Source organism: Schistocerca nitens, chromosome 12 (genome assembly GCF_023898315.1).
Source record: "Schistocerca nitens isolate TAMUIC-IGC-003100 chromosome 12, iqSchNite1.1, whole genome shotgun sequence".
NCBI lineage: Eukaryota > Metazoa > Arthropoda > Insecta > Orthoptera > Acrididae > Schistocerca > Schistocerca nitens.
Genome location: NC_064625.1, coordinates 168400200 through 168420437, shown reverse-complemented (window position 1 = coordinate 168420437; position 20238 = coordinate 168400200). Strand labels below are relative to the sequence as shown.

Here is a 20238-nt window from a genome sequence, read left to right as displayed (position 1 = left end):
CTTTTAAAGGCGAGTAGTGTATATCTTTCCCTGCGAGCTCTGATTTCCCTTATTTCATTATGGTGATCGTTTATCCCTATATAGAGCGGCGTCAACATAAATTAGCACACAGTGCTGCAAACGTACTAAAGAGACAGGACTTCCAAATAGCATATAAGACTGGGCAAACCCTCCAGTCACTCCTAAGCCGACCAACTACGAAGAGGGATAAATTCAAGGCATCAGCAATGTCTATTATCTTGAATGTCAAAGTTGTGATGCAGACATGCAGCAAGTTTAAAACACGCTACGAAGAACATATCAGGTGTTGGAAGTACGAAACAAACCTTCCACATTTCCCCGAAAGTTGGCAATAACATTCGATCTTTGGTAAAAACATCCGACAGTCGCCAACACGAACCAAAAAATTGCATCAAAACGAGTGTTCAGTTCCTAGCACGGTGAAATGTGGAAGAAATCCCAAGTGGCAATTAAAATAGAGGAGCAGCACTAAAAATGAACCAGAAACATAAAATGCAGAAAATCGTCTACGCAACCTGTAAGCAGAATTTAAAATATTACTGTATCATAGCAAAAACCAACCACCAGAACTGCTTATAACCTATAGGAAAATTGCCCAAAAATGTAAACTACGTAGTAAAGTATTTACATATTCCAGGCCACTGAAGAGGTTTTGCAGAGAATAAAGGCGAAACGCGTATGGCAACAAAATTGCATTTCATTCAGTTGTTGTCAGACGATCCAAAAAGGAAAAATTATCAATATACCGTAATATTACACGCAACTGATGAAGACAGGACTACAAAAGTTGAAGAGATCAACAAAATATTTTCACATTCGCAAAAGAAAGTTGGCGATTGAAATTTCGTGAGGGGATTCCGCCGCAACGGAAAACAACTTTGTTTTACTGATGTCCACCCCAAATCCCGTATTGTCATTTCAGTGACACCCTCCTCGCTATTTCGCGATAGTACAAAATGCTTTGCCGTTCTTTGAACTTACTCGATGTTCTCTGTCAATCCTATCTGGTAAGGATCCCACACCGTGCAGCAGTATTCTAAAAGAGGACGGGCAATCGTAGTATAGGCAGTCTCCTTCGTAGGTCTGTTACATTTTCTAAGTGTCCTGCCGATAAAACGCAGTCTTTGGTTTTCCTTCCTCACCACATTTTCTATGTGTTCTTTACAATTAAAGTTCTTCGTAATTCCTAGATATTTACTTGAATTTATGGGTCTTTAGATTTGACTGATGTATCGTGTAACCGAAGTGTAACGGGTTCCTTTTAACACTCATGTGGATGACCTCACACTTTTCGTTATTTAGGGTCAGTTTACAATTTTTGCACCGTACAGATATCACTTCTGAATCGTCTTGCAATTTGTTTTGATCTTCTGATGACTTTACTAGTCGATAAACGACAGTAACCTCTGTAAATAACCTAAGACTGCTGCTCAGATTGTCTCCTGAATCGTTTATATAGATAATGAAGAGCAAAAGGCATACAACACTACCTTGAGGAACGCCAGAAATCACTTCTGTTGTACTCGATGACTTTCCGCCAATTACTACGAACTGTGACCTCTCTGACAGGAAGCCAAAAATGCAGTCACATAACTGAGACGATATTCCACAAGCACGCAATTTCACTACAAGCGACTTGTGCCGTGCAGTGCCAAAAGCCTTTTGGAGCTCTAGAAATACGGAATCAATCTGAAATCTTTTGTCAATAGAACTCAACACTTCGTGTGAGTACAGACCTGGTTGTTCAACAAGAACGATGTTTTCTAAATCCATCTTGACTGTGTGTCAATAGACCGTCTCTTCAACGTAATTCATACTGACATGAGGAAAGTTTCCAACCGATTTCTCATACACAAGCACCAGTTGACCGGCGTTGCCTGGTGAAACGTTGTTGTGATGCCTCGTGTAAGGAGGACAAATGCGTACCATCACGTTTCCGACTTTGATAAAGGTCGGATTGTAGCCTATCGCGATTGCGGTTTATCGTATCGCGACATTGCTGCTCGCTTTGGTCGTGATCCGATGACTGTTAGCAGAATATGGAATCGGTGGGTTCAGGAGGGTAATACGGAACGCCGTGCTGGATCCCAAAGGCCTCGTATCACTAGCAGTCGAGATGACAGGCATCTTATCCACATGGCTGTAGCTGATCGTGCAGCCACGTCTCGATCCCTGAGTCAACAGATGCAGACGTCTGCAAGACAACAACCATCTGCACGAACAGTTCGACGACGATTGCAGCAGCATGGACTATCAGCTCGGAGATCGTGGCTGCGGTTACCCATGACGCTGCATCACAGATAGGAGCGCCTGCGATGGTGTACTCAACGACGAACCTGGGTGCACGAATGGCAAAACGTCATTTTTTCGGACGAATCCAGGTTCTGTTTACAGCATGATGAGAGTCGCATCCGTGTTTCGCGACATCACAGTAAACGTACATTGGAAGCATGTATTCGTCGTCGCCATACTGGCGTATCACCCGGCGTGATGGTATGGGGTGCCATTGGTTACACGTCTCGGTCACCTCTTGTACGCATTGACGGCACTTTGAACAGTGGACGTTACATTTCAGATGTGTTACGACCCGTGGCTCTACCCTTCATTCGATCCCTGCGAAAGCCTACATTTCAGCAGGATAATGCACGACCGCATGTGGCAGGTCCTGTACGGGCCTTTCTGGACACAGAAAATGTTCCACTGCTGCCCTGGCCAGCACATTCTCCAGATCTCTCACCAACTGAAAATGTCTCGTCAATGGTGGCCGAGCAATTGGCTCGTCACAATACGCCAGTCACTACTCTCGATGAACTGTGGTATCGTGTTGAAGCTGCATGGGCAGCTAGCTGTACCTGCACACGCCATCCAAGCTCTGACTCAATGGCCAGGCGTATCAAGGCCGTTATTACGGCCAGAGGTGGTTGTTCTAGGTACTGATTTCTCAGGATCTATGCACCCAAATTGCGTGAAAATGTAATCACATGTCACTTACAGTATAATATATTTGTCCAATTAATACCGGTTTATCATCTGCATTTCTTCTTGGTGTAGCAATTTTAATGGCCAGTAGAGTATCTTTCTGCCATTAGAACATACACTGCGTTTACCATCCATCTGAAGTATAGTAGAAAAATATTAGTGGTTGCAAACATAAAATGTTAACTTGTAGTCGTGACGTAGCGAGTAAATAAAAAATATTTTATTTAAACTCCTGTGTCTGGATATACTGTATAAGCCGAAGTCTCCTGCCCGCTTCGTTTTGCATGTAAGGGGCTGGTCTCAGGAACTGCTGTAGGGACAAAATCCGTTAAGATTTTCGATTCCTAGGGTGGATGAACTGTATATATACACAATTATGTTTCTACGAAATCCTCAGTATTCGAGTCGTACTCGCGCTTATTAGGATTTTTTTTTCCCGTCTGCCTCGTTTTCGTTGACTGGCCCTCATATAAGGGTTCCATTTTTACCGAATTAGATACGGAATTATCAACCGCAAAGTCTAAACTTCATTTCCGTTGCCTTTACCTGCCTAAAGCCAAACTAAACGTCATCTAATACATCCTCCATTTTCTTTTCCATTCTTCTGTGTAGTAGTCTCGTCAGTCTTCGGAATTGTGTGGATTATGTTTTTCCGAAAGTCATGGTGTACCACCAATCTCATGCATTGTAGGGTCAACTGTCGCTTTTTTGCCACATCACCCGATTACTTCAGAAATTACGATGGAATATCATCCATCCCATCTGCCTTATTTGATTTTTAATCTTCCATAGCTTTCTGATTTTTATACTACATCCACCTACCTCTTCCCTATCGACTCCTGTACTACTTCTATCACTTCATCAGTTAAGTCTTCCCCTCTTAGAGGTCTTCAGTGTACTGTTTCCACCTATCCATTCTCACCTCTGCATTTGACAATGGAATTCCCACTGCACTCTTAATGTTACCGTCCATGCTTTTAACTGCAACAAAGGTTGTTTTGACTTTTCTATATGCTTCGTCAGTGCTCTTCACATTTTTATATAGTCATTTCCTCATAGCTTCCCTGCACTTCCTATTATTTCATTTGCTAAGTGATATTATTTATGTATTCTTGAACTTCCCTGAACATTTTTGTACTTCCTTCTTTCATCGATCAGTTGAAGTATTTCTTCTGTCACGCATGGTTTCCTCCCCGCTATCTTCTTTGTATCTATGTTTTTCTGCCCAACTTTTGAGACTGTCACATTTGATATGTCCATTCCTCTTCAATTTATCTGCCTACTGAGCTGTTCATTATCGCAGTATCTCGACTCTCAGAGAACTTCAAAGACGCCACTTCATTCCTTGGTACTTCCGTATCCCACTTCTTTGCGCATTGATTATTCCTAATTAGTCTCTTAAAAACCTACTGTTTATGATTACCAAATTGTGATCTGAGTCTAGATCTGCTCCTAGGTATGACTTACAATGCAGTATCTGATTTCGGTATTCCTGTCTGATCATGATGTAATCTAACTGAATCTTCCCGTATCACCCGGCCTTTTCCAAGTATACCTTATCAAACGTCCCCTTAGAAAAATTTATGAATTACAGTGCTGATAAACCTCTTACGTCATTTTATTTTCAAATAGCTGAGCAGAACTGTACGTACTCAGACATTTCGCTCTTTACCTATTCTGATCAACACTAAACTGACACACAATATTTTTAGCGCAACGCAATCTGACTTTCAATAATCCCTACAAAAGAATGGCCTTGACTAACACTAACCTGTACCTTTCATGAATCACTTACGTCACAAAAATCTTCGTTACTCGAACTACTGCAATACAGTGAGCGCCAATACTGCCAGCTAAATAAAAGATTCAAACTACTGAAGGCACTAACTACTGATAGGCATAGTTAGCAAATGAAAGATTTTAATAGAGAACAAATAATGTATTTATTCTTTCATTCCTAACACGAAGCCCATAATCTCCTGTCACCATTTCTTCTTCGTCTTCTTCTTCTTCTTCTTCTTCTTCTTCTTCTTCTTCCCCTACAACTGCATTCTAGTCCTCCAAGACTAGTAGGTTTTCATCTCCCTTTGCGTATTGCATTATTTTTTCAGTATCCTCATATACTTTCTCTGCCTCTTCATCTTCAGCTTTCAACCTCTGCCTGTACACGTGAACTATCGTTGCCGATGTTGGTTTGCTGTCGATTCTGATTAGAACAATCCTACCACCAAACTGTTGACAGTACCACATTCTCTCCCTTACTTTCGTATTCATAACGAATCCTGCTCCCATTACAACATATTTTGCTCCTTCATGCTACCATATAGTCATCTTGCGAGAAATTCTTGTCTCCTCTCCGTTTCATTTCACTGACCCCCATCCAAAATGAGATTTTAATTCTGCAGCGGAATGTGCGCTGATATGAAAGTTCGCGTCAGATTAAAACTGTGTGCCGGACCGAGACTCGAACTCGGGACCTTTGCCTTTCGCGGGCAAGTGCTCTACCAACTCAGCTACCCAATCACAACTCACGCCCCGTCCTCACAGCTTCACATCTGCCAGTACCTCGTCTCCTACCTTCCAAACTTTACAGAAGGTCTCTTGCGAACCTTGCAGAACTAGCACTCCTGAAAGAAAGGATATTGCGGAGACATGGCTTAGCCACAGACTAGGGGATGTTGCCAGAATGAGATTTTCACTCTGCACCGGAGTGTGCGCTGATATGAAAGTTCCCGTCAGATTAAAACTGTGTGCCGGACCGAGACTCGAACTCGGGACCTTTGGCTTTCGCGGCCAAGTGCTCTACCAACTGAGCTACCCAAGCACGTCTCACGTCCTGTCCTCACAGCTTTACTTCTGACACTACCTCGTCTACTGCCTTCCAAACTTTCGCAGGAGAGCTTCTGCTGGTACTAGTTATTATCTGAATGCAGTCAGAGCTGATGGTCTCCGCAAATTTGGTAACATCTGTCCTATACTGACTACAGCGATCTGAAGAATCGATTGCATTCTTTTATATAGACCTCTGTATTCTCCTGTGAGCTTAGCCTGCAACCCAGCGTTCGTTTATTTATAAAACTGTGGTTTTGTCTTCAGGGCAACGCAAGGAAAACCGACGGATCAAAATATCACGCAGTGTACAATAAAATCCATTGTAAGTCAGCTGTTTTCCGCGCCAGAGAATGGAGTGTCTGCGAAGATCCGCGTCCGTGATAGCGTGTGTCTTCTTCAAGAGTCAGCGCAGACAATAGGCTACGTCGTTTGCCCTTGGGAATCTCCGAGACCTCATCGTTTCGTACACATACATGCACATCACACACATTCTCCACACGACTACACAGGGTGCGATAGCTGACCGCTCATCACGGGAATTTCCACTGCCGCCAAGTTTCGCTACTCACGATGAATCTCATCCGCTATGTGTTTACTATTCATTGCTGCAGATGAAAAGGCTTCCTCCTTCCTTTACGCCCTATCTCTCTCCCATTCTTATCGGTCCTCCTCGGGTGTTGCGTAGAGAGTGGCAGTTATTGAACTATATGAAATAAAATCGTCATAACTTCTGAACGGTTTGTTAGGACGCTCAAACTGCGCAGTTGGCCGCTGGAAAGAATAGGAATTACGAAGGTTACTCCAAAAGAAATGCACACTATTTCTGTAAAAAATACAGTTCTCATTCTGCATGTGTGAAAGTTTCACAGTGAGTAGATACATCCTTCCCGCTTGTTCTCAAACTTAGTTCAACCTGTTCCTGTGAGTGGCGCCGTCACAGCATGTCTTCAAGATGGCTGCTACACTTGACGTTCGTCAGAAGCAACGTGCTGTCATAGAATTCCTGTGCTGTGAAAACGAGACAGTGGGAAACATCCACAAGAGGTTGAAAAAGGTGTATGGAGATGCTGCTGTCGATCGCAGTACAGTTAGTCGGTGGCCAAGCAGGTTACGTGACGAAAGCGGGCACGGCAATATTGAGGATTGTCCTCGCAGCGGCAGGCCGCGTACTGCACGCACTCCAGACAATGTGCAGAGAGTTAACGAATTGGAGACTGCAGACAGACGCATCACAGTGAACGAATTGTCACGCTACGTTGGGATAGGGGAAGGAAGTGTTTGCAGAATACTGAAAGTGTTGGCGTTAAAAAAGGTTTGTGCCATGTGGGTTCCCAGGATGTTGACAGTGGCTCACAAAGAAACAAGGAAAACGGTATTTAGCGAACTTTTTGGAACAGTACGAGAATGGTGGAGATGAATTTCGTATCATTTTTCACCAGAGACGAAGAGGCAATCAATGGAGTGGCATCATGCAAATACACCCAAGGAAAAAAAAAATTCAAAACCACACCTTGTGCTGCAAAAGTTACGGCTAAGGTGTTTTTCGATTCCGAAGGGCTCTTGCTTGTGGACATCGTGCCAAGTGGAACCACCATAAATTCTGATCCATATGTGACGACACTGAAGAAATTTCAAGTTCGACTGAGTCGTGTTCGACAACATCGGCAAGAGCAGGATGTTTTGCTGTTACACGACAATGCACGGCCACATGTCAGTCAAAAAACCATGGAAGCGATCACAAAACTCGGATGGACAACACTGGAACACCCGCCTTACAGTCCTGACCTGGTTCCATGTGACTATCATCTCTTTGGGAAACTGAAAGACCCTCTTCGTTGAACAAGGTTTGAAGATGATGACTCCCTTGTGCACGCTACCAAACAGTGGCTCCAACTGGTTGGTCCAGAATTTTACTGTGCAGGTATGCAATCGCTGGTTCGAAGATGGCGTAAGACAGTTGAGAGGGACGGAAATTATGTGGAGCAATGAAAATATTGTTCGTAGAGGATGTATCTACACACTGTAAAACTTTCAAACATGTAGAATAAAAGATGGATTAAAAAAAATGGTGTGCATTTTGTTTGGAGTGACCCTCGTAGTATCATTTGGTTTGGCGACGAAGCCCACTTTCATTTAGATGGGTTCGTCAATAAGCAAAACGGGCGCGTTTGGGGGACTGAGAAACCGCATTTCGCGATCGAGAAGTCTCTTAACCCTCTGTAGGTGACTGTGTGGCGTGCAATGGCCACTCACGGAAGAATCGGTGCGATATTCCTTGACGGCACGGTGACTACCTAAGGTACGCGAAGGATTTGGAAGATTACTTCATCCCCATTATGAAAAGTGACCCTCATATCGACAAGATGCGGTTCATGGAAGACGGAGCTCGACACCATCTGATGTCCTGGAGGAGCACTTTGGGGACCGCATTCTGGTTGTGGGGCACCCAGAGGCCAATGGTATGGGCCTCGATTGGTCGCCATATTCTCCGAATCTGAGCACATGCGGCACCTTTTTGTGGGGCTATATTAAAGACAAGGTGTACCAATAACCGCAAAATTATTGCTGAGCTGAAAACAGCCATTCAGGAGGTCACCGACAGCATCGATGTTCCGACAGTTGAGCGGGACTTGCAGAATCTCGCTATTCGTCTGTCCCACATCACCGCCAATGGTGACAGGCATATCGAACATGTCATAACCTAAATCCGAATATCTATGTGACATGTTGAATGAAGTATGCCGGCCGTAGTGGCCGTGCGGTTCTAGGCGCTACAGTCTGGAGCCGAGCAACCGCTACGGTCGCAGGTTCGAATCCTGCCTCGGGCATGGATGTGTGTGATGTCCTTAGGTTAGTTAGGTTTAAGTAGTAAGTCTAGGGACTGATGACCTCAGAAGTTAAGTGCGATAGTGCTCAGAGCCATTTGAACCACTTGAACTTTGAATGAAGTATGTGTACGCCGTAGTTTGTAACTGATTTACGCTTTTGTCATATAGTTCAATAACTACAATGAAATGAATACGCCTAGCTGCATACAGGTGTTGATATAAGTCAACGGGGACAGTTCAAAGTGTGTACCCCCATCGGGACTCGAGCCCGGGATCTCCTGCTTACATGGCAGACGCTCTATCCATCTTAGCCACCGGGGACACAGAGGACAGTGCAACTGCAGGGACAAATCTCTGGCACGTCTCCCGTGAGACCCACACTCGCAACTTATTGTCTCGCACTATATTCATAGTGCCCCTGCCCATTATACTCATTACTCGCGGCTTTTTCCTGATTCCTATAAGTCCGGGCACTGTTTGTGCTTTCGCACAGAAGAAGATGTCAAATGGGCGGTGAGCCTTATATATATATATTAGCTCAATAACTGTCACCCTGTATCTATGCTACTATATAAAAACAAGTCGTGAATTAACGTAGTTACCAAAAATCTAGAAAAGTTTTCAGATTTTTCCATGTTAGCTACATTATATATGAAGGGAAAGGCTTTTAGCAAAAATCTCGAGGAGGAGGAGGATATTAGTGTTTAACGTCCCGTCGACAACGAGGTCATTAGAGACGGAGCGCAAGCTCGGGTGAGGGAATGATGGGGAAGGAAATCGGCCGTGCCCTTTCAAAGGAACCATCCCGGCATTTGCCTGAAGCAATTTAGGGAAATCACGGAAAACCTAAATCAGGATGGCCGGAGACGGGATTAAACCGTCGCCCTCCCAAAAATCTCGAAAAATATATATACACTACATGAAGGGAAATGCTTTAAGCAAAAATCTCAGAAAATTCTAGACTGTTTTATGTCAGATTTTTACACGATACTTTATCAAATGTTTGAACGCATGAAGGGCATATCCTTTCGAATATATGTAATATAAAAATACAGTATATGCATCATTAACAGAGAAACGTTCTCAGTAGAAATCTCGAAAAGTTCGCGGCCACTTCACTTCAAATTCTTATACAATAGTCTAATAAAGATTTGGAAGGACATACGCTGCGTATTTTAATATATATGGTATACAAACATCTATACCTTGTATAAACGGGAAATATTGTTACAAAAATGTCGAAAAGATATTGACCGATTTACTTAAAGGTTTTACATGATGCTTTACTAAACGTTCGGATGGTCAGAGGCTACATATTTTTTGAATACACATAGTGAATAAATACATATGTATCACGTAAGTAGAAAACATCGTTAGCAAAAATCTCGGAAACGTCTTTACCAATTTCTTCAAATTTTCACACATTACTCTAATAAAATTTGGACGGCCATAGACTAAATATTTTTAAAATATAAATATATGTTATCTAAGTTATATAAGATGCAACAGGCAAACGTTGTTCGCAAACAATTCAAAACTTTTTAGATCGATTTACTTCAGGTTCTTGCAGAATACTGTCATAAACGTCAGACTGGCATAGCTATACATATTCTTAAACAACTGTGTACGTGTTATCTGTTAAAAACGACTGCGAGAAAAAAAAAATGTGCTCTGAAAATGTGTGTTTTAGTTACATTTCTCGGCGTCAGTTTTAACTTCGGTGTCAGGGCATTTAAACAATTGGTTCTCCTACCTATTTCCTTTCTCCTTATACAAAACTTTTTAAAAAATTGCATACACGAAACGTGCTGTTTCGCAGTTGGTTTAACAGAAAACGGGAAATCTGTAGTTACGGCTTATCGACTTATGGTTAGAATACTACTACTAGTACTACGGAAACTAAATCGTACGAAATTTTGTAATCCAAGGTATTTGCGAAATACTATCGTTGAAGTTAATATCGTCACAGGCCCAGTAAATGGATAGGTCCTTGCCATACCCCGTGTACCAGCGATCCCAACCGATTTACCCATTTATTTGAAGTGTCTTCAAATCTAGTGAAGGCTACCTTTGAAACACCAATAGACAACGCTCAAAGCTAGAGAAGGGGGGGGGGGGCTAGATGGACAGAGAGGGGGGGGGAAATGAGCAAAGACAGGAGAACAACAGAGAGAGGCAGGAGGAGGAGGAGGAGGAGGAGGAGGAGGTGATGGAATGAGAAAGAGAGGAGAAGAAGGGGGGAACGCAGTGGGGAGTGGGAAGGGGCGAACGGGGAAAGGGGGAGAGGAGTTGGGCAGAGAGAGGGATGGAGGGAGATTGCCATACATATTCAGCAACTGCGAGGAATTTCGGGATTCGCTAGTATTGTATATTACTGAGAACTACTTAACAAAGAACGTGCACAGATTTCCGTTTTCTAAAGCTTTTTCTAGGTGGAAAATACAGTGAACGTGTCTTGATTTTTGTAGCTCTTGTTCTCAGTATTAAGTAGTGTGGGAGTGCCACAAAGTGGTAAGAAAATCACATTTTCACTTTCCACGCCTATAGAGAAATTCGAAAGTGTCTGCAAATTTTCTGTTGCAAAATGTATTAAAATATTCTATCTAAAATATTTTATTTTTATTTTCAGCGTTATATGTGCATTGAGGAAAGTTACCGACATATGACGTGTCAGTATTCAAACCTTCGAATTTCCGAAATCAGGAGCTATAGAAGACTGTGGATTTCATTTTTTTGTAGTACAAACTTTGATCCGTTGGGTGCTACCACTGTCAAAGGAAACCATTGTTTACATTTTAGTTTTTGGTCTGAGGTTTAGTGTTTTGAGTTCTGGTGGTAAAACATTAGAGGTCACTTTTCTGATGAAAATATAAATGAATTTTAACAGTACTACGATGTCGTAATAAAATATAAAGTAACTAATGAGCAGGAAATAAGGTAATCTGTATGGGAACCTATTTACACCGATCATAGATTGACGATCTTTTACATTTACCCGCGCGGGGTTAGCCGAGCGGTCTCGGACGCTGCAGTCATGGACTGTGCGGCTCGTCCCAGGGGAGGTTCGAGTCCTCCCTCGGCCATGGGTGTGTGTGTGTTTGTCCTTAGGACAATTTAGGTTAAGTTGTGTGTAAGCTTAGGAACTGATGACCTTAGCAATTAAGTCCCATAAGATTTCACACACATTTGAACTTTTTTTTTTTACATTTTACCGGTGCAGACGGTTCTCAGTCGTAGTGGATATACAGCAAATCTTAAGCTACTAGAGTTCTCTATCACCATAAAAATCCTTCACGATTCTATTCAGTCATACAAAATGATATAAAGAAAGGTCGTCCGACAACGTCATATGGTATCGTGTGTCTAAGAATGTCTTCGTTGAAATGGAAAATTTGAGATGGGTGGTCAGTGATGTTATTATTTCATTTAATGATGTTGACTGAAGGTCCTAGCCCGGGCGGGATGGCCGAGCAGTTCTAGGCGCTACAGCCTGGAACCGCACGACCGCTACGGTCACAGGTTCGAATCCTGCCTCGGGCATGGATGTCCTTAGGTTAGTTAGGTTTAAGTACTTCTAAGTTCTAGGGGACTGATGATCTCAGAAGTTACGTCCCATAGTGCTCAGAGTCATTTGAACCATTTGAAGGTCCTAGAAAGGATTCGCAATGTGCCTGGTATTCACAGCATGAAAGACCTTTGTCATCGAGACAACGTACGAATCAAATGGTTACAATGGCTCTGAGCAGTATGGGACTCAACTGCTGTGGTCATCAGTCCCCTAGAACTTAGAACTACTTAAACCTAACTAACCTAAGGACATCACACACATCCATGCCCGAGGCAGGTTCAAATGGCTCTGAGCACTATGGGACTCAACTGCTGAGGTCATTAGTCCCCTAGAACTTAGAACTAGTTAAACCTAACTAACCTAAGGACATCACAAACATCCATGCCCGAGGCAGGATTCGAACCTGCGACCGTAGCGGTCGCGCGGTTCCAGACTGAGTGGACGTTACATTTCAGATGTATTACGACCTGTGCCTCTACCCTTCATTCGATCCATGCCAAACCCTACATTTCAGCAAGATAATGCACGACGGCATTTTGCAGGTCGTGTACGGGCCTTTCTGGATATAGAAAATGTTTGACTGCTGCCCTGGCCAGCACATTCTCCAGATCTCTCACCAATTGAAAACGTCTGGTCAGTGGTGGCCGAGCAACTGGCTCGTCACAATACGCCAGTCACTATTCTTGATGAACTGAGGTATCGTGTTGAAGCTGCATGGGCAGCTCTACCTGTACACGCCGTCCAAGCTCTGTTTGGCTCAATACCCAGGCGTATCAAGGCCGTTATTATGGCCAGAGGTGGTTTTTCTGGGTACTGATTTCTCAGGATGTATGCACCAAAATTGCGTGAAAATGTAATCGTATGTCAGTTCTAGTATAATATACACTCCTGGAAATGGAAAAAAGAACACATTGACACCGGTGTGTCAGACCCACCATACTTGCTCCGGACACTGCGAGAGGGCTGTACAAGCAATGATCACACGCACGGCACAGCGGACACACCAGGAACCGCGGTGTTGGCCATCGAATGGCGCTAGCTGCGCAGCATTTGTGCACCGCCGCCGTCAGTGTCTGCCAGTTTGCCGTGGCATACGGAGCTCCATCGCAGTCTTTAACACTGGTAGCATGCCGCGACAGCGTGGACGTGAACCGTATGTGCAGTTGACGGACTTTGAGCGAGGGCGTATAGTGGGCATGCGGGAGGCCGGGTGGACGTACCGCCGAATTGCTCAACACGTGGGGCGTGAGGTCTCCACAGTACATCGATGTTGTCGCCAGTGGTCGGCGGAAGGTGCACGTGCCCGTCGACCTGGGACCGGACCGCAGCGACGCACGGATGCACGCCAAGACCGTAGGATCCTACGCAGTGCCGTAGGGGACCGCAGCGCCACTTCCCAGCAAATTAGGGACACTGTTGCTCCTGGGGTATCGGCGAGGACCATTCGCAACCGTCTCCATGAAGCTGGGCTACGGTCCCGCACACCGTTAGGCCGTCTTCCGCTCACGCCCCAACATCGTGCAGCCCGCCTCCAGTGGTGTCGCGACAGGCGTGAATGGAGGGACGAATGGAGACGTGTCGTCTTCAGCGATGAGAGTCGCTTCTGCCTTGGTGCCAATGATGGTCGTATGCGTGTTTGGCGCCGTGCAGGTGAGCGCCACAATCAGGACTGCATACGACCGAGGCACACAGGGCCAACACCCGGCATCATGGTGTGGGGAGCGATCTCCTACACTGGCCGTACACCACTGGTGATCGTCGATGGGACACTGAATAGTGCACGGTACATCCAAACCGTCATCGAACCCATCGTTCTACCATTCCTAGACCGGCAAGGGAACTTGCTGTTCCAACAGGACAATGCACGTCCGCATGTATCCCGTGCCACCCAACGTGCTCTAGAAGGTGTAAGTCAACTACCCTGGCCAGCAAGATCTCCGGATCTGTCCCCCATTGAGCATGTTTGGGACTGGATGAAGCGTCGTCTCACGCGGTCTGCACGTCCAGCACGAACGCTGGTCCAACTGAGGCGCCAGGTGGAAATGGCATGGCAAGCCGTTCCACAGGACTACATCCAGCATCTCTACGATCGTCTCCATGGGAGAATAGCAGCCTGCATTGCTGCGAAAGGTGGATATACACTGTACTAGTGCCGACATTGTGCATGCTCTGTTGCCTGTGTCTATGTGCCTGTGGTTCTGTCAGTGTGATCATGTGATGTATCTGACCTCAGGAATGTGTCAATAAAGTTTCCTCTTCCTGGGACAATGAATTCACGGTGTTCTTATTTCAATTTCCAGGAGTGTATTTGTCCAATGAATACCCGTTAATCATCTGCATTTCTTCTTGGTGTAGCAATTTTAATGGTCAGTAGTGTACTAACATGAATAACGGTATGGTTGTGACCATCCTGTCCTGCGAATAGGACGGTGGACATCTGAATAATTCTCTCGTCTGATCATCAAAACAGATCATGGAATATGCCTGATGTTGTGGTTTAATATACTGTGTGGTGTGTGTGTGTATTGAACCGGGGATCTAGAAACGACGGAGAGCCTTCGTCCCCGCCGTAGCCCTCCGTGGTTCACAACCTCATAAGAGCCTACCCACCCCACCGCCGCCCCACACCAAACCCAGGGTTACTGTGCGGTTCGGCCCCCTGAAAAAACTGGGGGCTTCTTTGCGAGCAGCTGGGCCGCGTTAGCAGGTACTAGAAGAGACATAAAATAAAACCGATTAGGATACAGACTGCAGTGGGTGAGGTAATTACGACGATAACGAGAACGTAATGGAGGTGGGCGGAGCGTCTAGCGAGCTGAATGTGTGGCAGATGAGCTGCGGCAGTTCTTTGCTGAATTCCCAGAGATGACGAAACACCAGTACGACTTAAGTAGGTGAGTAGATGAAGTAGCCACGTGCTGCTCACAGATACTCATTTATTAACCTGCAACTAGTCTTCACCTTGAGACCATCATCTGGCACAACGTTTATAATTTTTCGATGTGAATCCCACATCTTGTGGGCCACGCGCCTGCCATTCTAAAAATTTTGTTCATAATTATTTGCCATGGTTCGTGCATGTACGCCCAACATGAGTGGGCTATGCGGAAAGTGAGGAACTATAGTTCGCGAAATAGACACCACAGTGAAAATCAAAACTGTTTCATTTGCAACAGACAGCAACAGCTTGCAGCTACTTCTTTACACAGTCCCCACTGAGACATTTGTCGTAGCGTTGTACCAACTTTTCAATCCCCTCGTTACAGAAGACAGCCGTCAGTGCCTTCCGACAATTTTCTACTCTGGACTGCAGCTCGTTGTCTGTGTCAAAATATTGTCTTCATAGCCAGCGGTTCATTTGAGCAGAGATGAACCTCAGGTGTAGATAATTACGGGCTGTATTGTGGGTGATCAGACACTTTTCATTGAAAACGCTCCAGGAGCATCTTCATTGCCCCTGCAGAGTGCGGCCGAGATTTGCCGTTAGAGCGAACCGCATGACAGTTACGTTATGTGGATTGCATAGCTTCAGGCGACATCTTCCGCCAGGCCCCCATACTCGGCGGGAGTCGCTAATTTCCAGCCACCTTCACGTTGTCACTGTGAGCTCAGGACTGGAAAGAGCGACATGATGCGATCGACGGGCGTACTGGACACAGTGGCCAACACATCTGTGCAAAGCTTCATCAGATTTTCACTGATTTTTCCTTTTCGCGGCCGATCGCTTCTTAGTTTCCGAATAATCCTCGTACATTAATAACTGGTGTAAACGCCAGAATATTGAAAGCGAGCATGGAAACGTGCACGTGTTGTGTCGTACAAGTGCCTGATATCAGTTGCGGGATGGATTTCAGTGCCTCTTGCTCTTGGTCAGACAATTCAGGAACGGTTAATTTATACAATGAAGGCTTTCACGACCGGATGTTACTGATGATAATTCTTCAGGGTTATATGGCCCTGGTCCATGGAATTCTTCTATTCCTAACGTTTCGTCCAATACTACGTTAGACATCTTCAGAGGTATGGCTGGTCCTGCTGACAGCGATTTCGATGGGAAGTGTTTCATCACCCTCAATACAGCCAGTAATTGGCTACCTCTGAGCCTCATCTCTGCTCAAATGAACCGCTGGCTATGAAAATAATATTTTGACACAGACAACGAGCTGCAGTCCAGAGATTTGTCGAAAAGCTGTCTTCTATAACGAGGGAATTGAAAAGTTCGTACAGTGACTAAGACTGAGCGGCGACTGTGTAGAGAAGTAGCTGGAAGGTGTAGCTAACTGTTGCAAATACACTACTGGTCATTAAAATTGCTACACGAAGAAGAAATGCAGATGATAAACGGGTATTCTTTGGACAAATATATTATACTAGAACTGACATGTGATTACATTTTCACGCAATTTGGGTGCATAGATCCTGAGAAATCAGTATCCAGAACAAGCACCTGGGCATTGAGTCAAACAGAGCTTGGATGGCGTGTACAGGTACAGCTGCCCATGCAGCTTCAACACGATACCACAGTTCATCAAGAGTAGTTACTGGCGTATTGTGACGAGCCAGTTGCTCGGCCACCATTGACCACACTTTTTCAATTGGCGAGAGATCTGGGGAATGTGCTGGCCAGGGCAGCAGTCGAACATTTTCTGTATCCAGAAAGGCCCGTACGGGACCTGCAACATGCGGTCGTACATTATACTGCTGAAATGTAGGGTTTCGCATGGATCGAATGAAGGGTAGAGCCACAGGTCCTAACACATCTGAAATGTAACGTCTACTGTTCAATGAAGTGACCGACGCGTGTAACCAATGGCACCTCTTACCATCACGCCGGGTGATACGCCAGTATGGCGATGACGAATACATCCTTCCAATGTGCGTTCACCGCGATGTCGCCAAACACGGATGCGACCATCGTGATGCTGCCAACAGAACCTGGATCCATCCGAAAAACTGACGTTTTGCCATTCGTGCACCCAGGTTCGTCGTTGAGTACACCATCGCAGGCACTCCTGTCTGTGATGCAGCGTCAACGGTAACCGCAGCCACGGTCTCCGAGCTGATAGTCCATGCTGCTGCAAACGTCAGCGAACTGTTCGTTCAGATGGTTGTTGTCTTGCAAACGTCGCCATCTGTTGCCTCAGAGATCGAGACGTGGCTGCACGATCCGTTACAGCCGTGCAGATAAGATGCCTGTCATCTCGACTGCTAGTGATACGAGGCCGTTGGGATCCAGCACGGCGTTCCGTATTACCCTCCTGAACCCACCGATTCCATATTCTGCTAACAGTCATCGGATCTCGACCAACGCGAATAGCAATGTCGCGATACGATAAACCGCAATAGCGATAGGCTACAATCCGACCTTTATCAAAGTCGGAAACGTGATGGTACGCATTTCTCCTCATTACACGAGACATCACAACAACTTTTCACCAGGCAACGCCGGTCAACTGCTGTATGATAAATCGGTTGGATACTTTCCTCATGTCAGCACGTTGTGTCGCCACCGGCGCCAACCTTGTGTGAATGCTCTGAAAAGCTAATCATTTGCATATCACAGCATCTTCTTCCTGTCGGTTAAATTTCGCGTCTGTAGCACGTTATCGTCGTGGTGTAGCAATTTCAATGGCCAGCAGTGCAGGTTTTGATTTTCACTGTGGTTTCCATTTCGCAACCTATCGCTCCTTACTTTCCGAATAGCCATAGTACCAGCATTTCACATTTCCAATGGCTTATCTCGTGCTTACATTAACCTGTGATATTGCAACGTTAATGACTACAGTATGATACTTAGACTAAAATAATCCCGAAATTTCGTAACTGTGCATTAACTATTTTTTGGTGTTGCGATTTTTCCCGTAAATGTAGCTCGAGAAGCGTATAGCCCAAGTTCAATAAATGAAGGGGTAAGTAGAATTATATGAACACCTTAAGCTGCTAATGGGCGTTGATATATATCAACGGGGACAGGAGATCCCGGGTTCGAGTCGCGGTCGGGGCACACATTTTCACCTGTCCCAGTTGATACATATCAACACCCGTTAGCAGCTGAAGGTGTTAATATAATTCTAATTTCGTTCTAGACGGCTGCAGGTCATCAATGGTGTCTGTTCTTTCGGACAGGTCCAAAAGAACAGACATCACAAGCATGTAAGTTTATAAGTTTAAATGAAGGGATGGCTGTCAGAGCAATGATTGGCAACTGCAGAAAGTGTGAGAAGTAAAAATTGTAGAACGAGCAAGCCTTGAGTACAGTAAGCAGTTTCAAACAGATACAGAACGCAGCAGATGAAGAGGTTTGCAGAGCAGTGTAGACCGCTGCATCAAACCAGTCCCCAGGGAGAAGTCCGCAACAACAGTTATAAATGCAGCAACACGGGACGGCATTCTTGCCTCAAAAACGACTTCGACGGTTGCTAGACTAGCGGCGTGCAAATAACTACAGAGCGGCAGGATCGTAAATGTCACGCTATGTTGCATGCATCGTCCCGTGAATGACAACTGTTGAAATTACATTTGTAGCGCCTTCTAAATTGTGTAGCGCGTTTTTCAGTTACTCTGATGTCCCGCTACGGTTTTATCAACATAACTGTTTTTCTTTGTTGCTGCTACAGGGTGTTTCAAAAATGACCGGTATATTTGAGACGGCAATAAAAACTAAACGAGCAGCGATAGAAATACACCGTTTGTTGCAATATGCTTGGACCAACAGTACGTTTTCAGGCGGACAAACTTTCGAAATTACATTAGTTACAATTTTCAACAACAGATGGCGCTGCAAGTGATGTGAAAGATATAGAAGACAACGCAGTCTGTGGGTGCGCCATTCTGTACGTCGTCTTTCTGCTGTAAGCGTGTGCTGTTCACAACGTGCAAGTGTGCTGTGGACAACATGGTTTATTCCTTAGAACAGAGGATTTTTCTGGTGTTGGAATTCCACCGCCTAGAACACAGTGTTGTTGCAACAAGACGAAGTTTTCAACGGAGGTTTAATGTAACCAAAGGACCGAAAAGCGAACAATAAAGGATCTGTTTGAAACATTTCAACGGACTGGGAACGTGACGGATGAACGTGCTGGAAAGGTAGGGCGACCGCGTACGGCAACCACAGAGGGCAACACGCAGCTAGTGCAGCAGGTGATCCGACAGCGGCCTCGGGTTTCCGTTCGCCGTGTTGCAGCTGCGGTCCAAATGACGCCAACGTCCACGTATCGTCTCATGCGCCAGAGTTTACACCTCTATCCATACAAAATTCAAACGCGGCAACCCCTCAGCGCCGCTACCATTGCTGCACGAGAGACATTCGCTAACGATATAGTGCACAGGATTGATGACAGCGATATGCATGTGGGCAGCATTTGGTTTACTGACGAAGCTTATTTTTACCTGGACGGCTTCGTCAATAAACAGAACTGGCGCATATGGGGAACCGAAAGGCCCCATGTTGCAGTCCCATCGTCCCTGCATCCCCAAAAAGTACTGGTCTGGGCCGCCATTTCTTCCAAAGGAATCATTGGCCCATTTTTCAGATCCGAAACGATTACTGCATCACGCTATCTGGACATTCTTCGTGAATTTGTGGCGGTACAAACTGCCTTAGACGACACTGCGAACACCTCGTGGTTTATGCAAGATGGTGCCCGGCCACATCGCACGGCCGACGTCTTTAATTTCCTGAATGAATATTTCGATGATCGTGTGATTGCTTTGGGCTATCCGAAACATACAGGAGGCGGCGTGGATTGGCCTCCATATTCGCCAGACATGAACCCCTGTGACTTCTTTCTGTGGGGACACTTGAAAGACCAGGTGTACCGCCAGAATCCAGAAACAATTGAACAGCTGAAGCAGTACATCTCATCTGCATGTGAAGCCATTCCGCCAGACACGTTGTCAAAGGTTTCGGGTAATTTCATTCAGAGACTACGCCATATTATTGCTACGCATGGTGGATATGTGGAAAATATCGTACTGTAGAGTTTCCCAGACCGCAGCGCCATCTGTTGT

At 45.2% G+C, this 20238-nt stretch overlaps 1 protein-coding gene and 1 non-coding gene across 2 annotated transcripts in view; one reads left to right on the top strand and one right to left on the bottom strand.

The window, feature by feature from the left end:
- The window catches only part of LOC126215237 (solute carrier family 46 member 3-like), a 366563-nt gene that overhangs the window by 79897 nt on the left and 266428 nt on the right, over nt 1-20238 (top strand). The window lies entirely within an intron of this gene.
- On the bottom strand, nt 5751-5825 carry Trnas-cga (transfer RNA serine (anticodon CGA)). The gene has a single exon. It is a non-coding gene; the product is annotated as a tRNA-Ser (tRNA).